Source organism: Urocitellus parryii, chromosome 7, assembly GCF_045843805.1.
Source record: "Urocitellus parryii isolate mUroPar1 chromosome 7, mUroPar1.hap1, whole genome shotgun sequence".
In the NCBI taxonomy this organism is placed as follows: domain Eukaryota; kingdom Metazoa; phylum Chordata; class Mammalia; order Rodentia; family Sciuridae; genus Urocitellus; species Urocitellus parryii.
Genome location: NC_135537.1, coordinates 80,057,779 through 80,075,862, shown reverse-complemented (window position 1 = coordinate 80,075,862; position 18,084 = coordinate 80,057,779).

The window sequence follows — 18,084 nt, the reverse complement described above, 5'->3', positions numbered from 1 at the left end:
ACACTACTGGAAGGTGGTGGAGACTTGAGGGGCCAGTGAAAGGTCTTTCTATCATTGAAGGTGTACCTGTGAAGGGTGAAGTGGAATCTCAGTCCCTTGTCTTCTTTATTTTGTTCCTGGTCATGTTGTGAGCAGGTTTTGCTATACCTCACATTCCTGGCATGATGTGCTATCTCCTACCAGAGACTTAAAAGCAAAGGGTCTGCCTGATTATGAACGGCATCTTACCAAACTAAGGCAAAATAAACCTTTTCTCTTTATAAATTCATTATCTTAAGTATTTGTTATAGTGACAGGAAGGTGACTGATACAATAAATAACTTAAAGTTTCCAAAATGCACGTAAAATTCTCTTTAGTTACTTAACATATTTAAGTATACTTTTGGATGATGTTTTTGAAACTTTGGAAATCAGCTTTCTATTTTTTTTTTCTCATTTCTATTGTGTTTGAGCATCTGGCTACCTGGAACTTCATTGTGTTCCGTAGAGTGATTTCATGTCCTGTACTAAAGATACATCATGTTAAACAATAAAAAGTTCCAACAAGAGCTTTTCATTAAAATGACATCATGTAACAGGTCAAAGTTGGGTTTGAACTTGTGGATAATAAGATTCCTACAGTTTTATGACTGTACATCCTTCTTTTTAAGCCTTGGTGGCAACTCAGCCTCTAGACAAGTGGACCTTATATTCCCCACTGAATTTATAATGAACAGATAGAACATTATTCATCTTCTGCTCTCTTTCACTGGGCAAACAGTTGAGCTACACTTGAAGACTTAAATCCGAGAGATTCTTTACTTTAATAAAGTATTGATTTTTATAGGGGCCACACAATGACCTTAGTTTGTTTGGGGACAGCTTAGTAAGAATCAAATACATCTTCCTCCTTCTTCATTTATCCCTGGTGGAATCAGTTCCTGATTGAGGTCAAGGTTTTAGTTTGGCAAATATAACAGTCTTATTAAACCTCTGATTGCAGGTCCATGATTATTCAAGCATCTCAGTAGGCAAGGGGTTACTGTATGTTATGATTTAGACATTAGGAGTCCCCCAAAAGCTAATTAATCAAACAATGCAAGAAAGCTTATAGGTAAAATGATTGGTTTATGAGAGACTTAACCTAATCAGTAATTAATCATCTGGTAGGGATTAACTAGCTGGTAGGGTGTGGCTGAAGGTGGTGGGGTCATTGGGGGTATGCCTTTGGGTATATTGTATATGATGAACAAAGTCTTTCTCTGATTCCTGGTGCCCTAGGCCACTTTGGTCTGGCACAACTCTTCCTCCATGATGTTCTACCTCACTCTGGGCCCAGAGCAATGGAGTTGGCTACCTACATATAAACATCTCTGAAACTGTAAGCTCCCAAATAAACTTTTACTCCTCTTATTGGTCTTGTCAGGCATTTTGGTCCAAGTAGTGAAGAAGCTGATTAAAGCAGAAGTTGGTATCAGAAGTGATGTCATTACTCTAACTATCCTCACCATGTGGTTCAGAAGCTTTTTGAACTCTTTGAAAATTGTGAGAAGAATTTTGGAAAGTTTAGAGATGAAACCTAGAGAAGTTTTAGAATGCTGTAAGTAGAGCTTAATGGGTGAGAGCTCTCATGGTGGGAGCATAGGAGACCCGAATGCCCACAGGGCTATGGACAGTAAAGACAGGGTTTGTGAGGATCGAGGACCAGAAGGAGGATTCTATTGGAAATTGGACTGAAGGTCACTCATGTTACATTCTGGCTAAGAAGTTGTCTATGTTCTGTCTGTTCCTGGGACTTTCTGTGAGGTTGAATTTAAAAGTGATGGGCTAATTAATCTAGTGGGGAAATTTCAAAGTAGCATAGGCTTCAGGTGTTGGCATGGATACTGCTGGAATCTTTCTAGTCAAGTTTGTTGTGATAATAAGGAACAGAAAACAGAGTGGAGAGATTTGAAAAACTTGGATTTGAAAAGTGGGAGCAAAAGTGGGGCTAAGGAAGATGAAGTTATTAAAGATATAGACATTAAAGAGACACTGATGAATACTTTACCCAACCCTTTACCTGATCAATAGGAAAGATAGCTTGAGAGCATCTCAGGAATTGGCAAGACCACACCCATCTCCAGCTCTAGGGTTTAAAGTAACGATTGTTTTAAGAAGAGACCAGTGTGTCACCCTACTTGCCACAGGGGTGGGGGTGAAGAAGGAGATGGGGGGGTTGGGGGGGTTATAGGAAGTTGTTTCACCCTGCTCAACCACTCAGGCATTCAGAGTTTCTGTAGCTGTGGTCCCTGGAGGACTGGCTACTTCTTGAGATGGTGGCAGACCTTGGCAGCAACCATGTGGTACTGGTTCTGCAAAAATGCAGGATGCTGGAGTCAGAGGGTCATGGCGGGGTTCTATGGAGATTTCAAAGGAAGGCCTGGGAAGCCAGACAAAGTGCCATTGGGTCAGAACCCCTGTTGGCTGCTGCTGATAGGGCAATGAGTACAGATGTGAAAAGGAAGTCAAAGTGGTGACTCCCCAAATTAATAAATGTCAGTACCACGGAATATCTGCTGAGGAAAGCTGCAGGAATAAAGCACATACAAGCCAAGAGAGAGGCCATATGGGCTACAACAAGTGAAGCCACAGGGGCAGAGCTACCCAAGCCCTTTGGAGAGAGTACCACTATGCCATGGGTTCCAGATGCAGAATGGAAGTAGAGGGTTTGTTTGCTCATCTGGAATTCCATCTTGCTTTGGTCCCATTCCTTGTTTCTATGCCCCTATTTTTTCACATAGAAATGTTTAGTATGTACCTTTACATACTGTATATGTGTAACATGCTTTTGAATTTTACTGGTGCCCATGCTAAGAGTTTGCCTTGAGACTCAGATGAGACTCTGGAATTGGACTTTGGGGACTATGTTGAGACCATGGGATTCTTCAGATGGACTAGATTTATTTTGAATTGTAAGATGGGAATAAACTTTTGAGGGCTTTTGTGGTTTAGATATTAGGTATCCCCAACAAGTTTATTGTGAGAAAATGTAAGAAAAGCTGAGAGGGAAAATGATTAAGTTACAAAACATAACCTAATCAGTGCATTGATCTTCTGATGGGGATTAACGTGGTGGTAACTGTAGGCTGATAGGCATACCTGGAGGAGGTGGGTCACTGGGGTATGACTTTGTGTTTTAAATTCGTCATGGTGAGGTGAGCTCTTTCTGCTTCCTGATGCCATGCTCTCAGGGGCTTCCCTCCACCACACACTTCTGCCATGATGTTCTGTCTCAGCTCAGGCCCTGAGGAATGAAGTCAGCTATCCAAGGACCCAGACCTCTGAAACCATGAGTACCAAATCAACTTCTCCTCCTCTAAAATTGTTCCTTTCAGGACTTCTGATCACATCCAAAACAAACAGACAAACAAAAAACCAAAAAAACAATTGACTAATACAACATCCAAAGGCTGATGTTTCTGCTATTTCTGCCAAAGTCTCCGGTGTGTGGAAAATGTAAATCAATTCATTCTGTGTCGATGAAACAGCACATTAGATGTGTCTTTCTGGATTTCCTTGAAAGAGCACCACTCACTCCAGGGCTCTATAAAACAAAGTATGATTGATATTGATTTTAGATGGCCTAGTTAACAAGGCAACTGCAAAAGATGACTTCAGGGAGCTACTGATTAAGCAGTGTTGTTTTATAATAATTATGGCATTAATTAATTAATTGATTGATTTCTGCAGATGGTGATGAAGCATTTGAAAAGCTAGCTATGGAGGGTGGAAAGTGTGGTTTCTTGAGAAATTTAGGAATTTTTAGGGGACTACTTATTTCCATAGAAATAGAAGAGACTAGTAACCCTTAATATAAAGAGAATGATTCAATATAATGTCTACTTGGGGACACCAAATGGCTCATTATTAACTAGGGTCTTCACAATCTAACTGTGTTAGAGTCAGCTAATTGGGGAATCCTATAATTTCAAATTCAGTCTAGGAACTTAATTTTTTTTCACTTTATAGTGATCAGAGTTTAAAAAGAAATTTGAGTTTATATTGTAGAAGTCTTTCATGTTGATTAAATCCTTAGTGTTTTGTGTCCTGGATTTCAGGTTTTTAAATGTCTTTGTCACAATGTGTGTGTGTATAGCTACACACATCTTGTATAGGAATTTGACCAGATACCGGATAGGCAAGTCCTATTTTTATTTGGAAAGTGCTGTATAATAGACAAATACAACACAAAGGGTAACTGGCTTATAAAAGCCCTGTAATAATAGAAATGTACAGAATCCCTACTTTAGGTTTTGCATACAATCGTCTCTAAGACTTTACTTGGAAAATAAATGCCAGCCTTAGTGGTAGAATTATTAGTTTTGTACGAACAGATGCATTTTGAAGCACTTGAGGTTACTCTGCTGAAAAGTTGTTATTTAATATGAACCTCTGAAGGGAAATGGTGACCATGATTTCTTCATGATGGGAGTCTCCACACTGGTTGGCTCTGGTGAGGCTGTTATTATTTCCTTTTTCTTTACAACAAGACTTAGGTTTAATTTTTGCATAGTCAATGGTTTAGGCATGGCCAGAACTCTCTATCCCCAAGCCAGCTCTGAATTGTTGGACCATATTTTAGTGGCCATTTCCTGTCTGCTCAAATCACATCCAATATTTATTCTGCCTTTGGAATTCTTGTCTGCCTTCATATTAATAATTTAATTCCTAAAGATACCTTCTAAAGGTATTTGGGGGATTTTCTAGAAAAAGAAGCTCATGATCAGAATCAATTAGTTCACAAACCATCAGTCAGTGTCATAGTTGGACTTGAAGCAGGAATAGTGTTCCTCATCCACTGCAATCCTCCCGTGCCTCATATCTCCGTCATCCTGATTTCTGTCCTGTGCAAGTCTGTATGCTTGTTTTTCTCTCTGCAGATTTTTGGTGGATCGCATTAGCTAATCCATTTTGCAGTTAAACCCAAAGAACCTCATAAAAGAGGGTGCATGAGCATCATTTATCTCCTCTGCTTATTATGAATTCCAGTGCTAGTTCTTTGGGTACAAGTTCCATAGAACTATTCCTGGGAAAGCTATCCATTTGTGATGAAATTGTGACCACGTCTCCTGCTGGTACTTGAAAACTGATTTCCTCCACATGCTCCTGAGTTTGTGACTGGGCACATGGATGCCCAGCCAGATTCTGGCCTCACATTGCCTTGTTGGTAGGGTTGGCCATAAGAGCAGGGTTTTTTTTATGACACCTTGAGTCTGAGATTCAGGATGTCCAAGCAAGTTCCCTGTACCTTCCCATGAGCTAAGAAAAAGGGATTTTCTGCCAATTCTCTACCTTACAGGATATGGTGAAGAGTCACATGGAGGAACTCAGGTCCCTAAAGGCTTTTTGGATGTTGATGTTTATAATTCCTTTAATTTAAATTTATTTCTTTGTTTATTTATTTTCTGATGCTAGGGATTGAAACCAGGACCTTATGCAGCCTAGGCGAACGCTCTACTACTGAGCTATGCCCCCAGCCCTGGTTTATTTTTTAATTAGTTTGTTCTTTCTTGATATACATGACAGTAAAGTGTGTCTTGACATGCCATACATCCATAGAATTGAGTATAACTTGTTCCAATTAGGATCCCATTATTGTGGTTGTGTATGATGTGGAGTTGGTCACATACTCATATAAAAGGATAGAAAAGATATGGCTAATTCATTCTACTGTCTCTTTTATTCCCATTCCCCCTCCCTTCCCCTTTGTTTAGTCCCATGAACTTCTCATCTTACCCTCCCTTGTTGTGGGTTAGCACCCCCATATCAGAGAGAATGTTCTGCTTTTGGATTTTGGGGGACTGGATTATTTCACTTAGCATGATATTTTCCAGATCTATCCATTTACTGGTAAATGCCATAATTTTTTATTTTTCTTTATGGCTGAGTAATATTCTATTGTGTATATATACCATGTTTTCTTTATCCATTCATCTATTGTAGAGCATCTTGGTTATTTTCATGGCTTGGCTATTATGAATTAAGTTGCTGCAAACATTTAAGTGGCTGCATCACTGTAGTATGCTGATTTTAAGTCCTTCCCCAAAGGCTTTTGTGAACAGAGCTACCTGTCACTTTGTAAAATTCACCTTGGATCCAAGAGAAATGATTAATCTTCGTTAAGTCACTAGATTATTGTTGAATCTCTTTGTTATTGCAGGTAAGTTTTCCTGAATATGTTAGTTGACTTTTTGTCGCTGTGACTAAACTAGAAGACAAGACCAGTTTATAGGAGAAAAAATTTATTTTGGGAACCTGGTTTCAGAGGTTCAGTCCATGGTCAATCAACTCCATTGCTCTGGGATGGAGGTGAGGTAGAAAAACCATGGTGGACAAGGAAAGCTGCTCATAGTTACTACCCAGTAAGTCCCTTCAAACTAGGATGGACTGGTTAGGTTACAGCTTTCACAATTCTATCATTTTTTCCCTGAACATTCCTGCATTAACAGGAGGTTTTGGGGGGATACCTCAGATCTAAACCATAATATTCAGCTAATGTAGCTTAGGGAAGAAGGTGGCATTCTAGGACCAGATCCATGGCAGCCTCCCTTTTGGAGTTCTTCTGTGTGAGGCTTACCACAAACAGCCAGAGAGTATGACATGTAATCTGTAAAGTGGCAAGTGTCCTGGGGTAAGACAGTAAAGACTGGGGATTCGGGCTCACTGGAAAAGGGTCTGAGCAAATTCCTCAGGCACACAAAGGATTTAATCATAGAATAAATATGAGTAGAAGTTACTTGAGGGAGCAGGAGGAGCTGGGAGCAAGGCTCTGAGTCAGGCTCGTCAAACTTGAGAAACCACAAGGAGGTCACTGCACCCAAAGCAACATTAGTGTCAGTGATCTAGTTCTACAAAACAAACCACCCCAGAACCTAGTGGCCCACATCACAGTCCTTTACGGCTTTCAGTTCCACGGGGTGGCAATGTGGACTTCTTTCACCTGGACTGTGCTGATGATCTCAGGTGACTCCATGGTTCTGCAGCTGGGAGATGATTCAAGTAGCTCCTCCAGGGGCTTGATCAGGCTGTGGGGTGGTCTTTCTCACCAGGTCATGCCTCATCCTTAAGGAAGCCAGCTCAGGCTTCCCTACATTAGGAAGAGCCCAAGTGGCCACTGCTGGCTCCTGAAAGCCATGTCTCCCCAAAGCTCCACATTCTCCTTCTTAAAGTCAGTCCCAAGACCAACCCAGACGCCAGGGGTGGGAAGGTGCTTTCCTCTTTGGGAAGAATGGCAACTTTGGAGGGGCTGGGGGGAATCTCCATGGCCATCTTTATGGACTTTCTGCTGCAAGAGTCAACTAGGATGACAAAATCCAGGAGCAACCGGAGCTAAGCCTCTGGGTCTACTGGGTCCTGTTGAGACTCTGTCACTGTTTTCATCATTCTTCAGGTTCTGGAAAATTATATCAGAGAATTTCCAAAACTATTGGCAATTAGATTGCCTCTGTGAAGACCATTCCCTCCATGTCTGCAAGTGCCTTGTTCATGGAGTCAACCAACCATGAGTTCAAAATATTATTTTAAAGTAATACATCTGTACTAAACATATACAGACTTTTCTTTCTTGTTATTATTCTCTAAAACGACAGTAAACCAACTATTTATATAAGATTTTCATGATGTTTGTGTAGAAATAATCCAGCTAAAAAATAACATAAAGTGTGTGATAGGATACATGTGGGTTACCTAGAAATCCTACACCGTTTTATATGAGGGACATGAGCATCTGCAGATTTGGGTGTTAATAGAGGGTCCTGGAGTCAAACCCCTGGGATATGAAGGGATGATTCTGTCGTGGAGAGTAAGCCCTTTATCTGCAGTTTCACTTTCCAAGTTTTCATTTACTCATGGTTGAGTGTAACCTAAAAAAAGTACCTTAACACTATATAGTAGAGATACAGAAGGGAATCAAGATATTCTGAGAGAAAGAGGGAAAGGGAGGGAGGGGGTGAGAGGGGGAAAAGGAGAAAGAGAGACTCAGGGAGAGGGAGAGGGAGACTACAGTCATATGACTTTTATTATAGTATATTGTTATAACTCTTCTACTTTATTAGTATTGTTGTTAATATATTATGATGTCTCAATTTAAAAATTAAACTACATCGTGGATGCAAAGATGAAAACAGTATATTTACGATATAGTACCCACCTGTGATTTCAAGCATCCATTGGGGTCCAGGAATGTAATGACCAAGCAAGACACTACTGCTACTACCAAATACATAATCTATATTTGGGCTTACTTTTTTTGCAGAAATCGGGAAGACCTTTTATCCACTGTGTGGTTTCATTCAGAACAGCAATTCAGAGTGAGGACATGGGTGACCAGAGATTAAGTGACTTTTCCAGGAAGGCACATGTGGCAGATATGGGCTTTGTATTCACAGCCTTCCTCTGGGACCCTCTGTGGCCAGGAGATGTCCCATGTCCCAGAAGAAGCAGAAGGTGTGAGGTTTGAGGTATTACCCAGGGAATCCTCTCTATGGGGAGAAAGGAACTCCTAAAAATAACAAGGAGAGGGAGATTTCTCTAGGAAGAGCCAAGAGGCAGCTCCCTGTACTTTTACTAATATGGACTTTCTTGGTCACCAGGAAGTGCTTTGTTTCAAAAACAGCTGGTGCCTTTCCAGCAGGAGACTTGGCGCTGGTACTCTTCACCCCATGCTGGGGATTCACTGGCTTGTGTGCGTGGGAGGGAGATCTCTGGAACTGCTGGGACATGGTTCCTTACTCTTACTAGTGCCCAGATATTTATGCCTGGGAGAAAAGGGACCAGAAGACTAGAAGGAAGGGAGGTCCCTCCCCTTTCTTCCCCGAAGTTGGGGTTGCTAATGTTGAGCAAGCATCTGAAAACATAGCTGAGGTAACTTGACAAGACTGTCTGAAGAACCAATTTTGAGCTTGTCTCATTGGAATTTGCCAATATTTATAATCAGGTGTTCAGGTTTTAACAAGTAAAATGTTAGAGATAGCGGGTAGACACACACACACACACACAAAAAAAAAAAAGCGATCCACACTTCAATTTTAAGTGCAAACTATATTTAGTAAGTACTTGTTTGCTGGGTTCTGTGGTCACGATTGTTTTGTATTAAAGGAATTCTCATGAGGACCTTATAAAGTCAGCACTACTATTTTATCTGCCCTACATTTTAGGACACTGAGGCTCAGAGAGGTTAAATTGCTTAGTGACAAGATGGAAAAGTGTGGAGCTCAAAGTTAGAGGGATTATGTTTTCCCTTCCAAATTGGCTGATGATGAATTCTGGGTCTTGTGTGGTGTTCATTATATTCACAAGTACACATGTGTGCATGTGTGGGCATCCGTGTGTGTGCATGTGTGTGTGTGAGTGTGAGAGTGTGTGGTGTTTTGGAAATACATGTATTGGCCTGTATAACCCCCATTAAAATTTTTGTTTTTCTCATCCTTATGGGGCCATTCGTCCTTGACGCCAGTGCTTCATTTATCACTTGCCATTTCTTATCAGCCTGTAGTCCCTAGAGAGCTATTTCCCTTGGAAGATGGATGTGGACAGAGCTTTTTGGGTAAAGAGAATGTTCTGTTTCCACAGGGCTTTCTGCTGAGTGTTTTCAGCAGACATATATACACTGTTATTTGAGTACCAGGTCCAGCTCTGAGTCTGGTTTGTAGGCGACTTTTATTTCTTGGCTGAGGTACAGATTTGGTTTCTCTGATTATATGCATTAGAAAGAAAACTTTCATTCTGCAAAGTGAACAGAAAAATCTAGGTATCTGAAAAATAATCTCATATATATATATATATATATATATATATATATATATATATATATACCCTTGCTTACTTTGTGTGCTTTCTCACATTTTATATTATGTTCTAGACTTGACCTTACTTTAGTAGTTAGGAATTATCCCTGCATAAATAGATGAAAAGTTCATCTGTCCCAGTAGCTTGGGAGGCTGAGGCAGGAGGATCAAGAGTTCAAAGTTAGCCTCAGCAAAAAGTGAGCCACTAAGCAATTCAGTGAGACCCTGTCTCTAAATAAAATACAAAAAAAAATAATGCTGAGTTTTGACTCAGTGGTTCAGTGCCCCTGAGTACACTCCGTAGTACCAAAAAAAAAAAAAAAAAAAGTTCATCTGTGTTTATAGTATAACTTCTGATCTCTTTGTTCCAAGCTCTGGATTGTGTGCCATTGTGCCATGGGGCATTAGAAGATGCATGCATGAGTTTTCCAGGGCTGCCACACAAAGTACCAAAGACTTCAGGGATGAAACAACAGAAATTTATTTTCTCTTGGCCTGGGAGCTAGAAGTTCAAGATCAAGGTGTTGTGAGGGTTGATTCCTTCTAAGCTCTGACTCCTTGGCTTATATACAGCTGTCCTCTTGTTGTACCTTCACATGGTCTCCCCTCCACATGTCAATGTCCTGATCTCTTCTAATAAGGATATTAGTCATGTTGGATTAGGACCTACCATAATGACATTCATTTACCTTGAATACCTCATTAAAGACTATCTCCAAACAAAGTTATACCTTGAGGTTTTAGCATCTGGATTTTTTTTAAGACACACAACTTGGTCCTTAACAGAGCCTTAGGTCCTTTACAGTCTAAGGAACAATCACTGCCTAGGGGAGCTCAAGATTCTGAAAGTGGATGAGGCCAGCCATAGCAACAGCACCTCGCTGTTGTTGCTCCAGGATTCAGACGAGGTGGCCAGGCCTTTTTCAATGGTTCCATGGCCTGCTGGGTGTCCAAGGGAGTTAGGCCTAAATCAGGAAGGGTCAGCTTCTGAGCTGGAAAGACCTACTCCTCTCGTTTGGCTTCACTTCCTGTTCTACACAAATAAGGCATTCTTATGCTGTGAAAGAAGGACAGAGACCCTGTCTCCATGTGTGCTCAGAGAACTACAACCTCTGATTATTCACGGCTTCTCAATGTATTGCTCATGGGCTCAAAAATATATTTCATATTTTTTAATTGGTGGGGGTTTCCCTACTTTTTAACAAGAAACAGATTCTTTATATTTTAATAAAATAAAAACCAAAGGATGCATTGCAGTAGATCCATTTGTTAAGAATCCATGTGTCCCGAGGAAATGTTACTATTTTCTGTTGTTGTTATTGTTTTTTTTGACAGTTAATATAGCGTATGTACTTAGAGTTAGCAATTGGATTTTCTTTGACCTCAAAAATTCTTGTAAACCAAGGCTCTAAATATGAACCGCGTTTTTCATTTTTATTTTTTTTTCCTACCTCCCACCTCAAACACATCTACATTTTTCTATTGGATTCAAAAAGCCCAGTGAAGTCTCTGAGCAGGGGGGAAAAAATAGCAGCATAAAAGATTCCTTCCAAACATGTTAAGCAAATGCTTTCTTATTTTAATCTTTCAATTTGATTTATTGAGTATTCAAAGTCAGTCCCAGCGACCCATCCCAGCAAACCCCAGCCCGTGGAGATAAATATCCTCACTGACTCTTAGCTGCGTTTGGCAATCTATTCATGGATAGTTTTTATTGCACCCCTAAGGAAATAAGAGCACTGTGTATTCTAGGGAAAAAAAACACTCCTTTCAAACATCCCTTTTTCCATGGCTGTGTGTGTGCCCTGTGAGGCGTTCCTCGGTGGCCACGAACAGAATGGCTTTCTGTAGAGCTGCCGCCCCTGTCTCAGGCGGCCGACTCAGTGTCTGTGTGGGGAATTCCTGTTCCTGGCCCAAACCCACAGGCCTTCGCTCGGAAGGCCATAGCATACACTCTCTTTTTCTTGCTTGGAAAGGATCTGTGCCCTGGAGACTCTTCCATAGAATTCAGAAAGAGAAAAAAAAAAAAAAAAAAAAAGAGGTGGAGGTGGAGGGAAACTTTCATGCACATCCCTGATTGGAAAAATTCAATTTGGTCTTTGTAAAGCAGAGTTTTCTCTGGATCTTTCTACTGGGCAGCAGACACAGATTAAAAAAGTTCCCGGCAGCTCCTGGTTTCTTGAGTCTAAGTGAACTGTAGACATTGTCATTCATTCTCTGTGTAGACGGTGGGGAGGACAATTCTCACCATGCTTCACACCTTCTTTTCCTCCCAGGGCCTTATTGAGTGACCAGGGCATTCTCCTGATGTCCCCGATGACGAGGGCTGCTCTGTCTGAGCATTCCAGATTCAAATGAACCCATCCAGGAAACAGTATGGATTCCTGAGTTGTGCACTGGTGTCTCAGTAGGCTTTATGCTACTGTAGGAGGCAGTGGTCTTCAGGCAGAGCTGCATGCTTATATCTGTAACTGCCTCTGCCTCCTCAGATGAGAAAGTTCTGAAATAGGACCGTTAACTCCTTAAGGACTGTGTGTAGTGAATTGCAGGGTGCAATGGTGGGAGAAAGCCATGAGTCCAAAGCAACTTCTGCTTGCAGGTATTTTGGGAACTACCTGAAAGAGGGAGGCACATAGGGGGTAGGGGAGACCTGTAGTTTCTACATCTTCCCTGGATCATTAGAATCCCCTGGAGAGCTTTGGAAAAATAGAGACTTCCAAGTCCTTCCCAGGAGAGTCTGATTGATAAACATGTAGGGGAAGCACCCTAGGACGTGTGTGTTTCTTTAAGTTTCATGTGCGATTCTGACTTCAGCAAGTTTTAGGAACCATTTATTTTGATGAATTCTGATGTTCTTTGAGGCTCTAAGAAGCAGCTCACTGGGAAGGAAAGACCAGGAAGAGAAATCCTTCCAAATCCAGCCCAGCTCCCATAACTCTTCCTCTGTATTTGATCAAATGCTGGCAGCATCCTCCAGTTAAAACCCTGAGTAGAGGCAGAACTGATATTCTGACGTTTGTAGGCACACTTTCTGCCTGCTGGGCAAGGGAAGCCCAGGGTCAAGGGAAGAAGCCTTCTGTCCAAGATGCCCCTGTAGTGATGCAGCACAAGGAATCCAGAGACCTTCCTACCCATCCAGTAGATAGCCTCTTGGGAGACTTCATCCTGGTGACCTCAAGCACTTACATTTCAACAAGTTCTCCTCTTCAAAGCCTCTTCTCCTTGGAAATAAAAAACCTCTTTATCAAACTGAAATATTTCCCTAACTTGGGTCACTTTAATACCCTTTGCAGATTGAGACACTGACTCTAAGGAAACGCTATGTCTAACAGACTCCAACATCTCTAACCTGAATATCAGGGGCAGAGCTTCATATTATTGAAATAACTTTTTCCCTTGAGATAATCATCTGAACTATCTACTGATAACATTTTAGTTAAAAGTAAAATGTTTTTATATCAGCAACTGCATGCCCACGCAAAGGTAACAGAGACATGAAAGGTGGCACATGGTGGGCACAGGAGTCTTGAGGTTCATGAGTATGCATTGATTGATCGATCGTGTGGATGACTAGAGATTTAGGACAGCTTGGTTGAATATTTAACTCACTTAATTATTCGATTTATTTATTATCTATATAGCTTATTTTGTTTAGAATAAATGAACTGCATTACAGTGAACCAATAAATCATATTTATTTATTTAGAATAACTGGATCGAATTATCATATTTGTTTGATGCCTTCCTGTTTCTTTCAGAAAATTGGGAATTCACTCTAAGGCTGGGAAAATTTTGAGTCCCTACTTCTCAGAAATGCCATAATCCTTGTTTATAAAACAACAATCCAAACTAAACAATCAATCAAAAAGCAAAACCATAACAGAGTCCCATGCCTGGGTAGGATCTCTTAGCTGTACAGATAGCTTCAGGGTACTTCTACAACTTGAAGGGCAAGGAACAAGTTGCCTTCTTTGTTCAGTCATTCTGTGGCTACAGAGAAGCTGATACTAACATGGCAGAACTTCTGCTCCCTGGGGGATGCTTACATGCACTTTTCCTTGTTCCTGTCTCTAATGCACATAGGCACAATAGGCAATGAACATCAAGTGTACATAAGAAGACTCTCAAAGGTGGAAAGAAGAAGGCAAACTGGCTCAAGACCCTGGGACGTAAGTTCCCTGGTGCTATAGTCTGAATATTTGTGCACACCTCCATTCATAGGTGTGAAGGCAATTGAAGGTAAGTATACTGAGAGGTGATTAGATCTAATACAGAGCCCTCATGACTGGTATCGGCATTCTTATAAAAGAGATCCCAGAGAATTCCCTCCCTTCCCACCAATTAAGAACATAGCTAGGAAGCTGTCTCTCATTAGACGCTGATTTTGCCATCTTACTCTTGGATTTTTGAACCATCAGAACTGTGAGAAATAAATTTTCATTGTATATAAGCCACCCAGTTTGTGGAATTTTCCTATATAATTACCAGAATAAACTAGGGCAATGAATATCAAGAAGTGGGATGCTATTATAACAAATATTCCAAAATATGAAGCAGTTTTGAAATGGGATAATGGGTAGAGACTGGAGGAGTTTTAAGATCCATGCCAGAAAAATCCTACTATAGACACTGCTTATATCAAAATAATAAGAGGTTAGCACAAACAATTCTACACAAATAAATTTTGCAACTTAGGTGAACTACACCAATTTCTTGAAAAGCACCACAATTCACACATCATGAAATATGTAATCTGAATAGCTCTATAACTCTTAAGGAAATTCAATTAGTAATTGAAAACCTTGCCCAAAGAAAGTGTTCATGCACACATAGTTTCCATGGAGAAAAACCTTCAAATCTTTAAAGAAGAATGAACACAAATTGTAAACTACCTACCTATTCTAGAAGAGCAAAGAGGAAAAAGGGCCTTCCTAATTCAGTCTACTGAAATCAAAACTATGAAAAACAGTACAACTAAAGAAAACAATAGGTATCACTCATAAAAAATTAACTAAAAATCATTTACAAAATATTAGCAAACAGAAATATATAACCTGGTGTATAGGTGAGATTTTTCTTTTTTTTATTATTGGTTGTTCAAAACATTACATAGTTCTTGACATATCATATTTCACACTTTGATTCAAGTGGGTTATGAACTCCCATTTTTACCCCGTATACAGATTGCAGAATCACATCAGTTACACTTCCATTGATTTACATATTTGAAAATTGATTGAGGTTCTATGTCATATAAAGAGGCAAAAGAAGAAAAATCACACCATCAAATCAAAAGGTGCAGAGAAATAATCTAATAAGATTTAACAGTGTCTATGCTAAATACTCTCAGAAGAATAGGAAAATATGGAAACTAATAAAGAATCTATACAAATTCTACAGATAACATATACTAGTGGTGAAATACAGTTTGCTTTCCTTTAATTCTTTTTTTTTAAGAGAGAGAGAGAGAGAGAGAGAGAGAGAGAGAATATTTTTAATATTTATTTTTTAGTTTTCAGTGGACACAACATCTTTATTTTATTTTTATGTGGTGCTGAGGATCAAACCCAGCACCCTGCGCATGCCAGGCAAGCATGCTACTGCTTGAGCCACATCCCCAGCCCAACTTTCCTTTAATTCTGTGAACAAGTCAAGAATGTCAGTTCTCAATATTGTTCAATAGAGCCCTGGAAAGTCTAATTGCTGAAATAAGGCAAGAGAAGAAAAAAGCCATAAGTATCAGAAAGAAAAACATAAAAATTTCCCTTTTATACAGATGACATAATTATCTACTTTAAAAAATATCAAGGAATTAAAGAAAGCACTCTCAGAACTAAGGAAATTCAATAAGTTTGTAGGATACAAGATCAACATAAAAATTTCAATTGTATTTCTTTACAGTGACCATGTAGACTACAAAATTTAGATATAGCAAACTACAAGCAGAGCATACACTACATATTGAAAGCTACATATTGCTGAGGGAAGAAGTCAAAGAGCTAAACAAAAGGAGAGACATACTATGTTCATGAATTGGAAGACTCAGCATAGTTATATATTATATATTTCAAAGTTATACACAAGATTATACTGATATATATCCAAAATAAATATAATAGCTAAAATAAAGTATAAGTCTTAATATTCCACCACCACCACCACCAGTATCACCACCTCCACCACAGCAAAACTTCAAATTATTAGAAAATGGGCAAAAAACATGTATAGTAATTTCGCTAGAAATACATAGCTGGTAAATATGTACATGAAAAGCTGTTCTTAACATTATTAACAATCAATATAATAGAAACTGCAACCAAAGGAGAGATACCAATATATATATATATATATATATATATATATATATATATATATATATATATATTATCAGAATAGTTAAAATAATAGTGACCATATCAAATGCTGATGAAGATGCAGTGAAACTGGGTCACATATATGGCAGATAGACATATATATGGCAGAACTACTCTTGCAAACAGTTGGGCAGTTTCTTCAAAAATAAACATGCAACTAACATGAAAAATTGCAATCCAGGGCATTTTATCCCATAAAAATGAAAACTCACATTTATGCAAAAGCCTATCTGGAATGTTCATGGGATATTTATAACAGCCAAAATCTGAAGACAGCCTAGATGTCTTTCAACAAGTGAGTAGTTAAACAAACTGTGGCACCTCCACAGTAGGCAATTGTATTCAGCAATAAAAAGGTATGAACTATTCATACAAGCAATAATCCTTATAAATATCCAGAGAAACAGACTAGATGAAGAAAAAGCCTGTCTCTCATGGATACACAGTGTATAATTCTGTTTATACAACATGACTGAAATAATAGAAATTATAGTAATAGAGAACAGCTTAATGTTTTCCAGGAGTTAAGGACAGGAGCAAGGGAGAGGGACATGGCTCCTATTAGCAAAACACAATACATTGTGTTGCTGAAAATATTCTGAACTTTTAATACCAGTGGAGAAGAGGGCCATTTTTTGTTTCTGTCTAGTTTTTACAAACTGGTCCCAGCAAATGTCACCTCATTGACCAAAATTGGGTCACCTGCCATTGCTGACTAGACCAGGGGTCCTGAAACAGGTGGTGTCTGCTGTGGGTTCCATAGGACAATGGCTCCCATGACTCATACTGTTCTCTGCTATGTACCAGCTATGTTAGGTGCTTTGTATTAGCCCTGGGGCAACTTCATGGACCACGGAGGTGGCATATACAGTTTATGGGGGAGTCAGAAGGTTGCACATGTCACTGTGCCAGAAATGGGCAGTGTTGGATCTGAAGGGAGAACTTAAAAAAACAGAACCACCTGCCTTCCCAGGAAATGTCTCCTTCTTGACTGTGGTTATTTTGTACGTTTGCACTGTCTGAATAACTTTTAAAATTGTATGAGCTAGTTCACTTAGTTGGTAATTATTTTTGATGAAAGGCAAGACTTTTTGCCAGCGTGACTACTGACTCTGAGGATGGGTGGGTGGGAAGCAAATGTTGGGCAGAGTTCTGGGATTTCTGGGCCACTTCCAGGCATCATCATTTTTATTGTGAATAGTTTGAGCATAATTGACACAGAAGTGAAGGAGCCTGTGCATGAACATTGCACACTGCTCGCAGTTACCCATTTGTGCACACCCCACACTGACTTTCCATTTCTCTTCTGGACAGCAGACAAGCATGGTTTTCAGTTCTGTCTTTTGATCATTCAGTGTCTTTGAGGTTTATAGATGAGGGCCCTGACCATCCATGGATTCCTACACCAGAATTCCTTGGCAGGCAAATAACTAATTATAACTGTGGTAACAGATTTCTCAAAGGAGTATGCTGTATGCTGAATTGAAGGATTGCTTTCTGTAGAAGAGAAAGATAACTTGAAGACATAGGAACCTGGAAAAATCCATTACCTTATGTTGTCCTTTTAAATTTAGGTAGCAACCAGGATTTGAAGTATTGACTCCCATTTTGTTGCAACCAGGATTTGAAGTATTGACTCTTTCAGAGATCCCCAAGGAACTGCCTGCTGGATTGTTTGTACATGGCATAGGGGAGGTGCTCCATAAGTGTTTGCTGGCCAACTTTTGGTGAGTCTGGCATTTTTCTTACAGCACCTAGCTATTATAAGGATTCAGAAGTGCAGATATTGCAGATTAATGATTATTTAAAGGCAGTAAAACCCAAAGTTAGCCCAGTTTTTTTTTTCTTATTATGCTCTTCAAAGCAGTTTTGGTTTGGCTTTAGCATCTGTTATGGGAAAGGGC